The sequence below is a fragment of the Piliocolobus tephrosceles genome, chromosome 13 (assembly GCF_002776525.5).
Source record: "Piliocolobus tephrosceles isolate RC106 chromosome 13, ASM277652v3, whole genome shotgun sequence".
NCBI lineage: Eukaryota > Metazoa > Chordata > Mammalia > Primates > Cercopithecidae > Piliocolobus > Piliocolobus tephrosceles.
In genome coordinates, this window is record NC_045446.1 from 69492436 (window position 1) to 69512320 (window position 19885).

At 44.2% G+C, this 19885-nt stretch overlaps 1 protein-coding gene across 1 annotated transcript in view; it reads right to left on the reverse strand.

Moving 5' to 3' along the window:
* The window catches only part of TENM4 (teneurin transmembrane protein 4), an 800850-nt gene that overhangs the window by 663146 nt on the left and 117819 nt on the right, over positions 1-19885 (reverse strand). The window lies entirely within an intron of this gene.

The window sequence follows — 19885 nt, forward strand, 5'->3', positions numbered from 1 at the left end:
TTTAAGCCTTTTTGTATGAATACTTACACACACAGACATCCACACAATGTACATTCAGATGCTTTACAAACTGAGATCATACCATACAAGCTAATTTTAATCTATCTTTAATTTAGTAAAATAGCATGCTTTTCAATGGTTGCATAGATTTATAATTAATATCCTACTGATGGACATAGCGTTGTTTCTAATTTTTCACTAGTGTAAATACTGTAATATCTTTGTACATATTTCTTGTAGGGTTGTTTGATTATATGCTTCTACTGTATTGCTTAACATTTAAAAAAATTATAGCTGCTCCTCACCTGAATGTATCACTTGTCATTTTTACCAGCAGTATATGAACATGCCAATTCCTCTCGCTCTCATAAATATTAGGCATTAGCATACTTTAAAACATCTCTATTGATGCGACAGGTAAATGGTACCTAATTATTTTAATCTGCCTCTCTTGAGTATCAGTTAAACATCTTTCTCTCGGTTTCTTGATCATCACACTTCTTCTTTGGGAATGGCATGTTCACTGTGCTTTACTCATTGTGGGTGTTAGTCTCTCTTTGGTTGCTACATGAGAGTTTGCTATTTGTCTTTTACCCTGATGATTTTGTAGCTTGCTTCCAGTATGTCTAATCATAGTAAAGGGTACCAACATCTACTAGTTGTTCCCACCAGAATTCTGGGTACCTATTTTGACACCCCCCACCAAGTCACTACTCACAGCCTATCAGTCACCAAATCCTATCAGTTCTACCTCCTAACTGCACCTTAATTTGGCTCCTTTCCCTCCCTCTCCAGCACCACACCCTCATTCATGACACCATCATCTCTCTGGGGGACTTCCGCAGTGGCCTCCCACTAGTCTCCCACATCTTCTACTCCAATTCTCTCACCACCTCAAGCCAGAAGGATTTTTTTAATGCAAATTGGGTTATATTTTCTGCCTAACACTTTCTGACAGTTTCCTATTCTACTGAAGATAAAATCCAAAGTCCTTCATGTGTTCCTGTGCCTTATAAGGCTGCTTCCAGAACCTGGCTTCTGTACTGCTCAGGTATTGCAGATACATCCATCTGCCCCACGGTCTCTGTACCTGAGCCAACTGGCCCCCTTTCAGGCTTGCAAATGGATCAAGACCCTGGGTGCTGCTCCCTCGGGCTGAAAGGTTGTTTGCTCTCCTCTCTGCCTGGCTGACCCAAATGAACCCTTCAGGCTTCTCAACTCCAATGCTGTCTCCTCTGAGAAGCCCTGAACCCCCAAGTTAAATAAGCCCCTCTGACTATTTGCTAGGATTTCCTTTGCAGCACATCTCACAATTGTATTTAAGCACTGTTTGGCATGGTTGGTTTAATGAGAACCAGGCTGTACGCTCTATGAATGACATGGTTTGAATCTGTGTCCCCACCCAAATCTCATGTCAAATTGTAATCCCCAATGCCACAGAACCTGGCTTCTGTACTGCTCAGGTATTGCAGATACATCCATCTGCCCCACGGTCTCTGTAACTGAGCCAACTGGCCCCCTTTCAGGCTTGCAAATGGATCAAGACCCTCGGTGAAAGGTGATTGGAAAGGTGATTGGATCATGGGGTGGATTCTCATTAATGGTTTAGCACTATCCTCTTAGTACTGTCCTCTTGATGATGAGTTCTCTTGGCATCGCCCCCCGTGCTCCCTCTTCCTCCTGCTCCAGGCATGTGAAGTATCGGCTTCCCCTTCGCCTTCCGCCATGATGGTAAGTTTCCTGAGGTCTCCCCAGAAGCCCAGCAGATGCAAGAACAGACTAATACAATCAGGACAGAGTCTTGATATCTCTTGTCTACCACTGTCTGTGCAGAATTTAGCATGGTACTTAGCACATACTAGGCACTCATTGAATACTTGCTGGATTACTTTCTTTAAAAATATATTTTAAAAATATTTAAATAACCTATCTATTTCAAGGATCAAGCAATCACCTCTAGGTTTTCACAGAAATTAACACAGATCTTCATACAGAAAGCAGCTCCAGTGACAAACCAGTCCTGTCTTCAAATGTGCAGGGTCTAATATAACGGTCTATTCATGAAGGACTGTTCCATTTCTCTCCATGTACAAAACTCAAAGCCCTGGCTTGGGCAGCCACAAGAACACTATGGTGAAAGTATCTGAAAAAGTCCATGTCTCATGCTTTTCTGGAGCTCCTTCCTCTCTCTACCCTATGTTTTGCCTCTATTCAATGAATGCCTTATCTTAAATGGACTTAATTTCAAATTATATATTACATCTAATATAGTATACCAAATTATATCTAATTCACTGCCTTCTCTCCCAACATTCTAAAACCAATTTACATTACTAGCATGATTGACTTGATGGTTCTCTATAGATCAATACCTATATTTATGAATATTTTCTTAAGTTACCTTCTTGAATTAATTGTTGGTCAGAGAGGCTCAGTACTTCCCTAGCGACATCTCTTCCCTGCTCCCTGAGTCTACCTTGTACTCAATTCAGCATTTAGTTCACTGAACTAACTGAAATTGTACTTCCTCGCTTTCCTATAGGGGCTCCAGGATGTAAGTCAGAGATCGGGCTGTGGTGTGGAGCCACCATTTCTTCTCAAGCTCACCACAAAGTACCTTGGGCATAATGATCAGTTGCATGTAAGGTGTTGATGCCCTCACTTTGGTCATCTTAGGCCACTAACATACTAGTGCAAGGAGTAGAAGGAGGTCAGCAGGTCAGAGATTTGCTGGGGCCTATTATGTAGGGCTTAGGAACTCACTCATGCCAAGGAGGCACAGGATAAGAATAAAAGCTCATTTCCTGCCCAGGAAGAAATTGGGTTTTAGTTGGGAAGACAAGACCAAGATGCAGTAAATAGTCTTGGCCTTGTCTGTGTCTGAAGGCTCCTCCCTTCAAGATTCTGCTTCAAGAATCTGCTTCAAGATTCCTTTTATTTAAACATCCCTCTATACAGAGTGTCCTTCTTCAGCTAAAGATCCCAGGAAGAGGAACTGGAATAATTGGTGAGGTCCACTAGGTCTTTGTTAAATGCTGCGTTGGCTCTGGAATCAGAGTTTGGATTTGACCCCTGGTTCTATTTCCTCCTCTCTGGGTGACCTTGGGTGGCATATTTAACCTCCCTAAGCCTCTGTGTTTTCATTTGAAATGTGGGGATAGTAAAAGTACCTACCCCTGGGTTGCTGCAGTACTTATGTGTCTATGACCTAGCAAAGGCTCAACGAATGTTGGTGAATATTATTCTAATTGCTAGACTGTGATAATCTTAGTTAACAATAAGGTATTTACTGTGTACCAGACATTGTCCTAAGCACTTTACAATATTTAACTCATTTAACCCTTATAAATAATTCTGTGAGTGAAGTACTATTCTTTGCCTCATTTTATAGATAGAAACTGGGGTAGTGAGAGGCTAACAAAATTGCCTGAAGTCACAAAATAAATGTTGAAGCCAGGATTTTGAACCCAGGCAGTCTGGCTCCAGAAGTCATGCTCTAAACCGTTAAGACTATTAATCATCATAATAATTATATAATGACTTACTATAATTTTTAGTTACTAATAATCACTATTCATTGTTATTAATGATGGGTGGCTGGCCCACTCATATAGGTCCCCAGGCAGCTGGGGTGATTGGGATGGGGTTTGGGCTGGGAGGGTGTTTGGAAGCTATCCAAGCTCACTGAAGTTCAAAAGAGTCTTCCAGTTCCAGGCAGGAACCAAGGATATGAACAGAAAACCAGGGCAGAAGGCCAGTTCTGTGTGTTGGGCTAATACGATAGGAGTGGGAATGGAAAATGAGATGGCCTGGTAAGCCCTGGGTACTTTGGGAAAAGGGTTGGAAGAAGGACACCTGAACTTCCAGGCTTCACCTACCAGGAGGGCTGAGGCTTCCACTTGGTGTCTCACTGTATCAAGGTGGACTCTAGGGCTAAGTGGGTCACAACCTGCAAGGGAAAGGTCCCAGTAACTTAGCAAAGAAGGGCTAGAGAATGTGCAAGCTAATGTCTTCTTTCTGGAAGTCTCTGCTGTCCCTGCTCACAAAGTCCCAGGAATCCTGAGGCTCAGAGATGCTTCTTGAGCTGGAAGTATCTACTCTTGAGATGTGAAAGGCAATTTCAGGAAATTCTGTTGATTTAAGCTGAGTTGCTTGCACTGCCACTGGATGTCTGAGTAAAGATGAGTTCTCCTCCAGGGACCATGGTCTGTCAATTCCAGTGTTATCATTCATTGTCGGGGCTTGGATATTCCCCCCTGGACATCTACTGCTGATCAGATCCTTGAAACATGCTCACTTTGGTTTTCTTCAGAGTCAAAGATTTTGTCCTTTCTCCGTCCCTCTTGTTTAGGTACCATTTTTGAGACTGGTCTTGGTGGTGTGAAGCAATTTAGGATGAGAACATTGTACTGCAGCCACAGGACCTCAGCTTCAACAACCTACCAACCTACTAACCTACCATGGCTTAGTGGGGCCAAGAGTGAAATCTTAATGTATTAACTGGCCTCCAAAGACCAGCTGCATCCTCCTCTGGGTGCTCTCATCACAGCTGCCTCCCCTGCAGGTGCTCCCCAGCTGGGGACACTCTGCATCAACTTCCTCTCAGAGTGAGATCATTTTCTGTGTTGTGCAACAGAAATAACAGATTTTGTTATTTACCTAAAAACATGGAAAGTCTAAGAACAATCTAAGAGGTTGCCTCATACTGTCATTTCTTTTCAACCAGGCCCACAGAACCACGTGAGAGAGATTTTTAATAGAACAACAAAAACAAGGAAGTCAGCTCTTCTTGAAAGATCAACTTATCCACTCAGCAATTTTCTACTCACCCTCTTGCATTTAATAAGCAATGCTGGTTGCTTACTCTAAACATCAGACTCAGATTGCAATTGGTGGCTGGGAAGAGTGAAAAGAGCATGGGCCTGATCCATGTTCAAGTCCCAGTTCTGACTCATGTAAGTTTTGTGACATTGAGAGAGTTACTTAACTCCTCTGAGCATCAGCTTCTTTATCTGCAAAGTGAAGATCTTTATCCCAGCCTTTCAGAGCTGGTGAGAGAATTGGCATTTCTCAGACATTGAGTTGAGGCCTTCAAGTCAGTCCTTAAGAATATTCACTGCTTTTACCATTTCTACTACCAATCATGGTTAATAAGACATGCTCACTGCACTAAAAAGGTCCAAAATGTTACTGGTGGATGGGGAGCCTGTTATCTATAGTGGGATTCAGTGAGGAAGAGGTCAACTCTACTGGGATAGAATGGGCAAGAGAGACTTCAAGGGAGACTCATGAGCACAGTCTTTTCAAAACAAAAGGTCTGTGGCAACAGGCATAAAATGTGGATACATCCTGAGAAACACAAGCTTTAGAAGGAGATGCAGAGCCTCTGATCGAGCACAGGGACTACAAAGGGCTCAGGGGCCAGCTTCTAGCAATGCGGTCATCCACCAAAGGCTTTTAAGCTGGGCAAAGAGAAGGCCAGATTTGTCCTTGAGATAATCACTCTGGCTGCTTTCAAGACAAGACTAGAGGGATGAGGCTGGGAGGGAGGCTGGAACAAATAAAGCTGCAGAGCCAAGGCTGATCTAGGCCCAAGGAAAGGGTCCCTAACTTCATTTGTGAAGCTACTGGTCACCCTTGCCAGCTTCTTCTAGCAGCCTGGCTACAGCAGCCCAGTTCCTGCAGGCCGTGGACCTGGCTGCCTCAGAGCTGACCTGTGGAGGGTCCTTTCAGGCACCAACTGCAAAACCATCCACCCAAACTGTTCCTCTCAGGCTCTGCTGGCGCAGGGGCTCCTCCGCTTTAGGACCTCTGATCCCTGCACCACTCGAGTCTGGAGCTATGGACAGGGTGATTGAGCTGCTGCCCTAGCCTGTACCAGTCGAGTTAATTCAATTCCATGCAGTTAAATGATGTTTATGTATGGATCGTATGCTCAGCTTTGAGGGTCATATGAGACTGTAAGAGACAAGGCACACGAGGTTTATAGTAAAGGAGACACAGCTGTTCTGTAACCCAAAGCTGAGTGTTGGAATGTGCTCAAGAGAGGGCCGAGTGACAGTGCTCTACCCAGGGATATGGGAGACAGGGCCAGGGACCCTCCTTAGCAGCATCAGAAAAGCTTTTTGGAAGAGGAGCGCACTTGCCTGGGCCTGGAGACTAAGAAGGCCCTTGACAGTGAAAGGATGAGAAAGGGGCCTTTAGGCTGAGGGAAGCTGTGTGGGGAAAGTGCTGTTGCCTGTAGTGGCTAGACCACAGGAAGGAAAGGAGGTGACAGAAGACCAGGGCAAGATAGGTGGGCTGAGGTCATGCTGGGAGGGGCCTGAGGTCACTTTCTACTTTCTTCCCTAAGGCAAGAAATGGTCACATAAGGAGAAAGACATTAATTTTCATTCAGTACCCACTATGCCCGGGTAGTGTGCATTAGATGAGCCCTACGTGTACACATTTAGTCTGCATTTTATAACTATCCTCAGAAGCAAATATTATCACCATGCCCATTTACAACCAAAGAAACCAAGGCTTAGAAGGATTATGTAGTCTACCCAAAGCCACTGAGGCAGAAATGGAACTGAAATATACGTATTCCAGCCCAATGATGCCCACTCTGTATAATACCAACTCCCTAAATGATGGAGGAGGATGTATGTCCTTCATTCAAACAGCCAAGAAAACCTAGACTCATCATCACCACCACTGCTGCCATAGTTATGGACTCCAAATTTTATTTCGTAAGGGAGGAAATGTACCAGATGTGCTTCTTTGTAACAGGATCTTTTAAGATTCCCGAGGATATATGTTTAATTAAAATCAACCACTATCAGATCACCTGTGCTCATTGATGGCTTACAACGTGCAAGGTGCTTCCACTTCACGTTCATAGTAACCATCACAACAACCCTATACAGTCAGTTTTACTCCCAAAGTTTTATAACTGAGGACATGGCGGCTCAGAGAGGCAATGAGATTTGCCCCGGTTGCACAAAGTGGCAGCGGGTATGAGAAGCACGTGTTGTGGTGCTTGGGCCCACCTGTTCACCTCAAACTCAGAGGGCCAACAACCCAATCCTCACGTTTTCTCTCTGAAGGGTCCTCTTCTGCTGATCCCCATCTCAGTAAGTGATGCCACCTTCCACCAGCTGCATAAGCTAGAAACCTAGGTCACTCCTGACATCCCTCTCTCCTGCACTGAACCCCCAAGATCTAAGCCATCATTGAGTCCTGCTGGTTCTAACTCCTCAGTCTCTCCCAATTCTGTACACTTCTCACCATCTCTGTTTCTACTACCCTATTCAAGCCACAGTCATTTCTCACCTGAGCTTCCACAATGGCCTCCCAACCAGTCTCCCTGCACTCGTCCTCAGAGAAGACATGACCCCAGCCCTGGTGATGGGCCCCAGCATGGCTCAGCCCCTCTCGGCAGCCCCGTTTCCTTTTGTTCTGCCATTCTTTCCTTTCCTCAAACACTCCATTTTGTGTGACCCTAGGCTTTTTGCTCTCTGCGTCTCAGCTGCCTTCTCTGCAAAACAACAAGAATTGCCCAGGCCCCCGAGATCCGAGATTCCCCACCAAGGATCTGCCAGGATGGGGAGGACGAAAACTGAGAGGATATGGAGCCCTAGAGATCTGAGCAGCACCATGCCCTCCCACACAGGAGAACTCAACTTGGAGCCAAGGCTGGTGGGAGGGCAGGAGCCTGCACTGCCTCTCCTCCTACCCCATCCCGGGCTTCTCAGGCAGCTTCAGCCACCGACAATTGGGAGATGTTGATCTGATGTAACTGAAGGCCAACCAGGCTGCACAGGGCCCAGGGAATTGCCTCAGAAGCTGCTACTGGTGAGAAGGTGGCTCAGGCTGGGTGGAGGGGCCGAAGGCAGAGCTTGGCACTAAATGAGGGGCCACGGGCCTAATCCTCAAGGAGTCTGGAGTCCCAGGAGTTCGGGCAGCCTGGAGATCAAGGGCCTTCGCCTTTTTGTGCCATGGACCTCTTTGAAACTTGTAAATCCCTTCTCATGAAAATGTTTCTAAATTCGTAAAATGAAAATAAGATTACAAAGAACACCGATTATATTTAAATAGCTATCAAAATGTTAAAATGAGAAATTTGTGAGACAGTTAGATTTTTCTTCCTTTTTCAGTCATAACAAGATCTAACGGCAGGTCTAATAACTATCATAACCTTGAGGTAGTGATGAGTGTAAGTGATATTTTGAGGTATCTGCAACAACTATAATGGGATACAAAAATATCTGATTCCTCCTGGTAACAAAGTCCCAGAGATTGCTAATGCTATTGTGTTTTATTACCCATACTCACAGTGGGAGAAAATGCTAACTTTCAGTTATTTTTTCCCAGCCACATGCTCACATTACCAACTTCTAATTTAGGGCAGTGACCTCACTTTACAGAAGAGGAAACTGGAGCTCCCAAAGGGGCAGGGGCTTGCACAGGGCTACACGGCACATTAGAGTTAACTCGAGGCTAGCACAGGCCCCTGCTGCCTCCCAGGCCACACCACCCACTCTGCAGAGCCACCTCCCAAGTGCGAGACCCACAGAACAATCATTTCACTTCTCTGGGCCTTGGTTTCCTCACCTGTAAAATGGGAATAACCACACCCACTTCTGCAAGCTGCTGTGAGGATGGAATGAGAAAAGGAGCAGGAAAGGGCCTTGTTACCTGGACAGTGCTCTGTAGTTGGGTATATATCAGTAGCAGGCAAGTAATTACTATGCACTATCTGATGAGAAACCAAAGGATATGAAGCTCAGTGTGGCAACGAGGAATGCCTATAGAAGCAAGACAATAAGGAGGGATGGAGACTATGGTAAACTCTAGAACTCATGCTCTTCTGAAAAGGGGAGCATCCACTCACCGCCAGTGGAGGATGGCGAGCCTAGTGTTAACAAATCTGACTTTCTAAGAGATGGTGGAAGTCCACATGTTTGGTAAAATGTCATTGTTTTTATATTCAATTCTTTGAGATTAAAAACAGAATGTGAGTCCCAAAACATCTATATGCTGTCAGTTTGCAGCCCCTTGCATTTACAGGTAGGCGAATTTCATTGCCTTGGGAAGGAAAAGATGAAGCAGGTCAGTGTTTTTCCCATAAAGGCCAAGAGGGTCCTCATCCCATCCTGGCCGTGGAGGTCAGAGGGGGCCCGTACAGGGTGAGCATTCTTATGATGGCCACCAAGGCCTCCCAGACAAGAAAGTTAGCTACACGTTTGTGCTCCAGTCCTTAGCTTCTGGGAGGCTGCCTGGTTTTATTAATAACCCTGGATTGTGCTCATAGCACATCAAGGTAAACAGAGACATTTCCAGGGTGTACACTGTAGGCAATTCTAACAGATGAAGAAGAAGCAGGTTTCCAAATATAAATAGGAAGATAAGATAAGCAGGCAGAGATCCAAGTCAGCTTCATACTGAATTGCAGGCTGTGAGCCATAGACTTAGAGAATCGTGGCTCACTGGGGCTGGAAGGGGCCCTCATTTGGAAGATAGAGAAACAGGCCCAGAGAAAAGAAAAGACTTCCCAAGGGTTACATTCATTAGATACTCCTGATTTCTTATAGCAGCGGTTTCCTCATCTAAGGACTCTCACAAATCCACTCACAGTTTCCAGAATGTGTTATCCTCTCCCCAGTCCAGTGTTGCTGCCCATGCTGTTACCCCCATCTCTGGCCATCTCAGACTTGACCATCAAGATCAGCTGGGTCTGCCTGTGGGAGCCTGTCCTGACCCCTCCAGGCAGGGGTGGATGTGGTGCTGCTGAGCACCTCAGCCCCTGTGTCTCTGGCTCCTGCAACACATGCCACATGGAATTACCACTGTCGGTGTGTCTGCCACTCCCAAAGCCCTGAGGCAGGGTCCTGCCTTAGCCAGTTCAGTCTACCCAGGACCCAGCTCAGGCCCCGGCACAAAGGAGGTACTCTAGAAACAGATGCCAAATGAAATGGAGGCCAAATAAAACAGAGAACAATGCCTGATGTCAGTTCCCTCTCTCAGTGGCATAAGGAGGTTGCAAGTAAAGACTGCCATGGAATAGCTCACCAGATACCATCTTGATATAAAGTTAACATGCCAAATGGTCCCAAGTCTAAGATAATAACTTTGGCCCATTATATCAAAGGCCAGCCAAAACTCTGATAAGGATGATATCTATCTTGTGAATAAAAGAGAGCAGCAAAATAAGTTGTTTTTGGGGTCCAATAGGTGCCAGGCTCTAGCCTGAATACACACTCATATGGCCTCCCTGAATTCCCTAGCTTCTGAAGAAGATATGAAATGTCTATTTTACAGGTGCCTGAATAACACCCATGGCCAGAAGGAGAGAAGAGAAGGCAGGACTGAATCTAAGCCACACAACTCCAGAGTTCTTTTCATTCAATCAAAGTTGCCCCTGCAGTTAACAATGGGCAGCTTTCATCCTGTCTGTTCTAGACCATGGCTTGTCTCAGGCATGGAGTGGCTGAGGCAGGGGAGCTTTGAATAAATTATTTCCCCATCCCCCTCACTCCAAGTCCTGTTTTTCCAGCCCTGCCATTACACAGGTCAGGGGCTTGGGAAGAGGAGATGATTATGGTGGCTGTCTGCTGCTTTCTAGGACAAAAAACAAAAGCAAAAACAGAAGCCTGAAGCCCCTACTCACGACAGCCACTGAGTGGGTAGGAGAGGGTTCTGTTCAGCCTTTTATAAAAAATAAATTATTATTTAAACATTATTTACATTCCTGTGCTATCCCTAGAAAACTTTGGTTTAGAGAGTGCCTGCTTGGAGATGGAAGTCTTCAGGTTAATTCATTCCTTCATCAGCCTAATACTAATGATTCAAATAGTAGTAAGACGGGACAAGACGGGTTTTGTGAATGTCATGGCTAACACAATGGAAACAATTCTGATTGCTCAGAGTGTACATAGGGCATTTCTAGCTTCCTTTTTTTTTTTTTTTTTGAGACAAAGTCTGGCTCTGTCACCCAGGCTGGAGTGCAGTGGTGTGATCTCGGCTCACTGCAACCACTGTCTCTCGGGTTCACACCATTCTCCTGCCTCAGCCTCCCGAGTAGCTGGGACTACAGGCGCCGCCATCACACCTGGCTAATTTTTTTGCATTTTTAGTAGAGACAGGGTTTCGCCATGTTCGCCAGGATGGTCTCGATCTTCTGACCCTGTGATCCGCCCGCCTTGGCCTCCCAAAGTGCTGGGATTACAGGCGTGAGCCACCGCACCCGGCCTTCTAGCTTCTGACTGGACAAAATCCTGCATCCAACAATGATTAGTACGCTGAATTGCCTTGTATCCTCAACGGATGAGGCAGAGGCTTGGAGTCAGAGAGAATGAAGTCTCAAACCCACCTAACCTCTCTGACCCTTGGTTTCTGTGCCTATGCCCCCCAAGGTTTCTGCGATGACAGTGATGTAGGTCAGGTAGCCAGCACAGAGTCTGCCCATTAAATGCTGGTCTCCCTGGTTCCCCATGGCTGTCACCTCAGAGCCATTGGAGACTGAGTGCTGTGGGCAGCTGGGGCACAGAGGGGAACAGATACAGCCGATGTGCTATTTGTTTCCTCAGGCTTTGCCTCCATCGTACTTTGTGAATCCTACTTTGTAGATTGGGCTGATGTTTTACAAGCCCACAATATACAGTTTTTTATGAGCCCATAAAAATCTTCAAAGTGAAATCAAATTTATATGCTTCTTTCTGGCTTACGGACTAAAAGCCTAGCCCTTGAGCTTAACCTTCGTGACTCCTGTGAACCTTCCTCTTAGTGTGTACATGGTGGCCTCCATGCACATCTGCTCATCCTTCTCTAGACAGGTTCTGCCCATCCCTGCCTCTGCACCTTTGCTCATGCTGTTCCTCTTTTATAGCAATCCAAACCCTTCCAGGTTCTACCCCCACCCACCTGTGTGAAACGTTGCCCTGCAACTTAAGCACTTGCAGCCTCTCCCTTCTTGGAATTCCATGATGTTCAGATAAGTGGCCATCATTTTTATTTTCTTTTTCCCTGGGATGGTTTTATTTGCTGCAGGGCCCTGAATGAGTCTCTGAACCATTCAAGGCCTACACATACTCACAAGGAGAAGAGCCTCCAAGGCAAGGCTGGTGCAGACCCTCATCCTGCTATCTTCTTGTGAGGAATTCCTCCCAGCCTTCAAAACCCAAAGGAAATGCTCCCTCCTCCAGGAAGCTTCCCTATTAAGCTGTCCTTGTTCTCTCCCATCTACAGCTCCCCACAGGCTCCATCTGAATCATTCTCAGAGGACATATCACTTCCTGCCACTTAGAGTAGTCATTTATGTGGCTTACCCCTCCAACACTGTGAGCCCAGGAGAGAACAGACCATGTCTACTCACTGCCATGGCCCTGGCATCCAGCAAAGAGCTTGACATAAGTGGAATTTCAGTAAATATTTGCCTAATTCATAAAAATAATTGCAGAAGAAAACAGGTATATAATCCTTACTATGTACCAGGCATTATTGCAAATGCTTTGCATGCATTGGCTTACTTAATACCTTAAATATATTAGCATATTTAAGGTGCACAGCTTCCCTATGAAAGTATGTCCTGTAATGATTTCCATTTTTCAGATGAAGAAACCAAGTCACAGAGAGGTCAGATGACACACCCAAGGTTGAGCAAGTGACAGAGCTTCTGCTTGAATCCAGGCCATGTTGTTCTAGCAACCATGTTCTTAACCACTGAGCAATAAATACCACCTCTGAATTCATTCACCTTTATTGCCTCAGTGCCTAGCAAAGAACTAGGCAGCTAGCAAGCACTCAATTAGCATGTGTTCCCAAAACTTCTTGGTTGGAAGGCTGCCACCAGTCGTGGTGAGATGCAAGATGGGATGGGCACCTGCAGAGTGGATCCAACCCCTGCCAAGCCTACCACTAGCATATTCTGAAGTGGGCTGTTCCTTTCTCTTAATGAGATGCACAGCTCCACTCCACAGAGCCTTCCCTGCCAGGGCAAGCTACTCACTCCATTCTTAGTAGTAAGCTGACATGGGAAGGCTGTGTGCTTTGTTTCCATCAGGACTGGCTGCCCACCTAATTCTACACTCATTAAGGCTTCCAGGAAACCCCATTCCTAGTCACTGTCAGAAATAATCAGCTTGTGTGTCTGGTGATGCTGATTGGATGACCCAAAAACAGAAAGCAAGGAAGTAGATCTTGCATCATACTTATCTGACTTCAGTTGTTTTTATTACTCTAAGACCCATTTTCATGCATGCAACATTCACTTTTCCTCAGATTACAAAATGGAAGGGGGTTTCTAGTGTTTCAGAATGCTATTCCAAAGCCAAGTGAAATTAATCCTTTTGCTTATTTATTCCCAGACCTTGTGCAGAGGGAGCAGGGCTGCAGAGAAGGACAACTCCTGCAAGTGAGGGTTCTGAAGATTCTGATCCACGTCTCCCCAACAAAGCATGCCAAAATACATGCAGCAGACTCTCCTTTCCTGCCAAAATACACCCCAGGTCATGCTCTCCAAAAGGATAATCCTTTGCTAAATCCTACACAATCATTTCCAATGTTTGCTGGTAATGGACACCAGAAAGCTAGTGAACTTTCCTTAGCTCTAAACACACTTGCTAATAACTCTTTCATGAAAGAGCCCCATTCCTGCTGATTTCAAGGCTCTGGAAATCAGACTCCTAACAAATTTCCTTCGACTTTGTTTCACATAATCCTGCTTCTGTCTGCTTCATACTCTTCTCCAAGTGTGTTGGGTCCCAGTGGGCCATTGTCCTCCATGAATGATGGCTTCAGGTTCAACAAATGGCCTCCATCTATCATCACCAAGCTCCAGCGGCGACAACAGAGGCTCTTCTGTTTCCCTCCGCAAACAGGCAGAGTAATGGCCCTGCCTCAGACTCGTCTCCCCACTGTCTTGGGAGAGATACCAAGATTGCTGGAGTTCTGGGGAGGGGAGTAAAGGCAGGGCCATTTCCAGTTTCGATGTGAAACCCTTCTGGTCTCTAGAGACTCCATTTATGTTCTCTTCTCCCCGGTGGCCAATCCTTTCTCCCATGCATCCTCTGCTCTGCAGTCCAAGCCTTTTTTCTAAACCCATCATCCATCTCCCTGTTGAGCTCTGAGAATCTAATGAGATAATCATGTTTGCAAGTACAGAATGTGCAGAGCTGTTAAGGAGGACTGGATTTGCAGTCAGGAAGGCCTGGGTTCAAATCCAGCTCAGCCACTTTCAGAATGTGTGACCTTGCAAGAGCTACTTAGCCTCTCTAAGTCTTAATTTTCTCATCTGAAAAGTAGGAATGATAATGCCTGCCTCGTGATGTCACCATGAAACTCAAGTAAATAATAAAGGCAATGGATACTGATCACTAAGCATAGTGCCTCGCAAATAGAAGGCACTTAACTGGGGCTGCTGTTATTTTTAGAAATGTATGCTATAACAATATTAATAGGAATTTTATGTCTTCCCTGCAACTCTAGAAAAATGGATGGTGGAGATAAATGAATTGAGTTTACCTGTGGTATTGAGTGTCGCTGACCAGAAGCTGGGGCAAGGAAGCCTGGTGGTGCCAGTTCCAACCAGTTCCAGCACAACCCAGGATCTAGTGCAGACCCCAACAGGGAAAAATAAGATCTACCTCACAGTTCTGTTGTGAGTACTCATGTGGTTATGCAGATAAATGTCAGTCTTTAGTTCCTGGCATACAATCGGTGCTACAGAAAGTTTGGCTAGTTACTTATTATTAGTTACTTATTTGTTAGATGCTTTGTGGGAGTCTAGGACATTTTGCAAGGTGCTAGTCGACTTTTGGAGGAGGAAGAGGGGTAGAAAAGGGGAATAACACATAATCCATCTACTCATGGAGCTCACAGAGTAATGCAGCGATTCTCAGCCTTGGCTACACATCACAGTCACTTAGAAAACTTTAAAAAATACTGGTGCCCTGGCTCCATACCCAGACACTCTGATTTAACTGGTTTGCGAGGAGGCCTGGGTTTCAGTATTTTGCAGAAGCTTCTCAGGTGATTCTAATGTGGCCAGGGCCAATAACAGTTGGCCTATTTTTGGGGAGACATAAACACATGGATGTTTTTAATAATATATGCTTAGGGTTCTAACAGAGTTATCTACAGAGGGTGGTAGGAACACAGATGAAGGCACAGATAATGCCTTATTGTTTAAGCTGAGTAATAGCGTGGGAGTAGGAGTTTACTAGAAAAAAGGATCTGCGAGAAGGGCAGTCTGAGTCTTTACTGCAAGGCCTCAAATAAAGGCACAGCTGCAGTGAGTCACCAGGCAGGAACTGGAACAAACCAGGACACTCCAGAGGGAAATTAGAAGAGCTGGACTGATTCTCAGGAGTAGAGCTCCCTAGAGATCCTGTACCTGTCCCCTACTCCTCAGCCGGGGTCCTGCTCCCAGAGGTTCACCACTCAAGACCAGAAGGCCACCTCTGTGTAGAAAAGAGAAAAAGGGCATTCTGCAACATCACGTGGCCTCTGGAAAGTTCCTTTGCTTCCTCATCAACTGCTGCCACATGTCTTGCAGAGAGGTCAAACACAGGGTGAGGCATAGGTTTGTTGGTTGGCTGGCAATAGGGGACCAGGCACAGGTTTGCCTCCTGTCCATGGTGCTGAACAATCCCTGTGCTGGAGAACCAGGGTGCTCAAAGTGTGGTCTGTAGACACACAGCATCAGGATCCCATGGGAGCTTGTTAGAAATGCAGAATTGTGGGTCCCACCCAGGACCTACAGAATCTGAATCTGCCACTTATCAGCGTCCCCAGGTAATCTGTGTGCACACATTAAAGTCCAAGATGCACTGCTCAAAGCCAGTGTTTTGAAACTGTTTAAGGTGCATCCCTTCATGAGCTGTGAAATTAATTTAGAACATCCGAAACAGAATTTTGAAAGAAAATAATGAAATTAAATGAAATACAACAGAAAAGAATAACAAATGTCAGAGTTCATCACACTTATTAGGTTGGTGCAAAAGTAATTGCACTTCTGCTATTACATTTAATGCATTACTTTTCCTGCCATTACTTTTAATGGCAGAAACTGCAATTACTTTTGCACCAACCTAATAGTAAGAGCCAGTATTGTTACTATATATATGAGTGTTCTAAGCAGAACCTAAAATGTATTCATTATTAGGAACTGCATTTTCAACGATGTCTGAAAGGCACTGCTTGTTTTTTCCTAATTCTGGGACACTGGTGATTTTTATCCAATATCTCCCAGGATTCTCAGACAGCAGAGAAAGCAGATAGTGAGAGAAATGAGGGTTATAGGTTGATATAAAAAGAGAATGAAAGATATAAAAAGAGATTGAGAGTTGATATAGAAAAAGAAGGAGAGAGTGGGACTGAGCCTCCAAGAGAGGTATTCACTGAGAGAACACTGGGGAAGGAAAAAAATTAACAAGGATGATTTTGACACCATTTACCAGTTACTACAAAAGAAACAACAGCCAACCATAGCTCAACGATTGAATGAATATCAAATGATGGAAGGAATATGGGTTCAGCTTGGCGAATGTAGGTATGGACAAGTGAGTCTGTGTGGGCTAACAAGCGTACTCAGTTGCACAGAGAAGATTGGGTTGAGTATTAGTGTCTGCAGAGTTACTTTAAAGTGCTCTTGACTTTCCTTTTCATTTCAATGAAATTTTGTAACAATTTACACCACCCTTAGAACAAGTGTTGCAGTGAGTTTATATGTTTTGACATGTATTGCCGATTTCATATACTGAGAACTCCATAGTATTTCTGATAGTTTGCTCCCCCAGCCCCAGGAGCAGTGGTAGAAGTGAAGGCAAGCAGGCAAGAGTGCCTGTGAGTTACAGTCAATAGCCCTGGTGTTTTGCTCCTCACCTCAGGCAGATTTCTTAGGTTTCTCACTGCTCACCACCAACCAAAAAGTTCAGAGGCAAAACTCTAGAGAACTTTGGAAAGAAATAAGCAGAGGTCTCTTTAAAATGCACAAAGACGCTTTGTTCACTTCAAGGAGTGACAGAACAAAATGTCAAGAATAGAAGTGACTCTGTGATTTTGCTTCCTTTCAGAACCAGGCAATGGGAGTTATTAACCTCTTGCCACATGTCTGTTATTTCATTTATACAACAGTGTCCTACATTTGATTCTGCCTAGGAAATTGGTGTCTAATGGAAGATGACAAAAAAAATGACTTTTAAAATAATTTTCTTCCAGGCTAGTAGTTTATCAAATACTGAGCTCAATATTCCCATGTTGGGAAATTCTGCATAGAGGGAGTGTTATGGGACAAAAAGCTTGTTAACACTCACACAGGGTTTCAGCTTCAAGTAAGACACAACTCCATGTATCCAAACGTGTGTTTGTTCTACAAAATGGCAGAATCAAGACCAGTCTATCTATAATGAGCCATGAAGTCAACTTGGACACTTCTACTTTAATTTTAATAAAAAATGACCAAGTATATCTGTAATCTATAATTTTTTTTGTGGGGGGGCACAGACAGGCTATCTAATTTTTAGGGCCCTATTAAGTCCCTCAAAACTCTAAGTTAGTTGTCATGATGCTTGATACAATGAGCACAGTGGCTAACTCTTACTGGTAGCTATTATGTTCCTGGACTTTTATATCTTTATTAAATTCATTTGACAAACAATGGGGTGAGTATCACAATCCTTATTTTCAGAGATTATAAAATGAAAGGTCAGAGAGGTTTTGCGACCTGCTCAAGGTCATATGGCATATCAGAATGCCACAAACAGAATCTGAACTGAGGCATGTCTGACCTCAAAACTCCAACCAAGTTGACCAAGAGTCAACTCATTCAACTGCCTTTCTGCCTTAGTTTCAAAAGCCCCAGTGTCCCCAAATAACCTCTTTCCTATGGGCTTCTGGCTGTTTTCCCAACTTGGCTCTTTCATCTCTCTGGTCTTCCATCTGAGTAGGCTGACATTTCCCACTGCTTTTGTCTGTCACTGAGGAATTGTCCTGTGTGGGTGGATGGTCACTCACAGAGAGGGGTCTTCTGGAAGCCAACTAGCTTTCCATGGTGGCCCAAAATGACATGTGCTTCTCTATTCAGCCAATGATTGCAAGAAACATTCTCGAAGGGGAGAATTTCAGTAAAATTCAACTTTGAAGCTGGATTTCTTTAATATCACAATTTAAGCATTTCTGACACTGGTTGATGCTTAGAGGGAAATAGTACCCTCTGAGAAATGATGTTTTAAAAATCTTGATCTGAATACAAAGACAGTCAATTTAACACAGCAACACTTTCCCCAGGGCCTACCGTGTTCCCCACACTGTGGACAGGGGGGATAAAAAAGGAACCAAGGCACTATCCTAAACCATGGCATTTATTTACCAGTGAGAAAACAAACTCACTGAAAATTCTAACTAGAATTCAAGCTAGGAAGAGACACATTTCCGCTCAATATAATGAAGGATTTTCTTCCCATCAACATTTGTCCAAAAATGAAACAGCCAACCTTATTAATGAATTTTACCCAAAGATGTGCTGGTAAATATTTGACAATCGGCTTTCCAGAGGGGAAAAGAAAGGCTTGATTTGTAGTGTCTGCTGATTTCTATGGTGTAAATCCTCCTACCATGGTTGGTTTCAAGCTACCAAAGTGACATCATTGAAGGTGGAGTTGGGAAGAGATGAGTGATAACAGTCATCATATATCATTTCCACCATTTACCTATTCTACACAGGTAAAATAGACATCAGTAACCTCTGCAGTAGAGTTTAATGTAGTAAAATAACCAGAAACTGGTGAGTATCAAGTACTCAGTCCCTTTGTTTTTAACATAAGTGTGCATTTATGCAACTTAATTTTTAATAATGACTGTTTAATAACTAGCTCACAAAATTCCTGAAAAATTAGCACTTGGTTCTTGTGAGCCAGTGTGAAGGTCTCCAAAACTCCATAGAAGAAAACTCATGTTTGGGAGAGGAAGTGGGTGATCTGAATGGATGGCTGTCATGGATGTGATTCCTTGTCTTTAAGCTGGTCTAATCCAGCCATCAGCCACAGCCATAGTTGCATTATCACTGCTGGTGGCACTTCAGGGCCAACCATGTGCCAGTGAGAGTGCTGAAAGCTTTGCCTGCATTATCTTATTTATCTTGATGAAAGCCCCATGAGGTAGATTGAGACTAACAGCAATCCCATTTTACAGATGAGGAAACGGAGGCTTAAATTAAGTAGTTAGCCGAGAGTCATAGAACAGTAAGTGGTGGTGTTGAAATGTTTGACTCCAAATCCCTTTTCTTTAAATCAGGACATTACACTGATATAATAAGAAATGCAGTATAGCTACTGGTTCATGTACCTCCATTATCCTTCAGTCAAACTCATTTGTAAAATATAAAAAAAAGAAGATGGTCTCTTCCCAGTTACAGGTTTCAGAAAGGGAAATCTGCTCACCCTTCTGAATCCAGAAACTTAAATTGAACTCAGAGCACATAAGGGAAGTGTTTAAATGAAGAGCATGCTCCTTTTTTTGTTTAATAATGAACAACAAAAAAACAACAACTAAAATCTTAAGCAGATTCATATAACATCAGCATCTTTGTAAGAAAAAATATAAAATGACGTATGTGCAACTTAATGTTGTTCCACCAAATGGATGATCCCGGGCATGCTGGAAGGACTGCCAGCAACATGCAGCCTGACCTGAAGTCTTCAGTATCGATGCTAACAGATAACAAACGCTTTCCTTTACCCAGAGGATAGCAAAGGGATGAGCAATATGAGCAAGCTAGATACCTAACATGAGCAGGACAACATTATCTCTGTGATGAAAGATGCAAGTGAGTACAGAAGTCTTGTTCCAGTATCTGCCACCACCTTCTCTCCTGTGCAGTGAAGAGGAAGATCTTATGCTAAGCCAG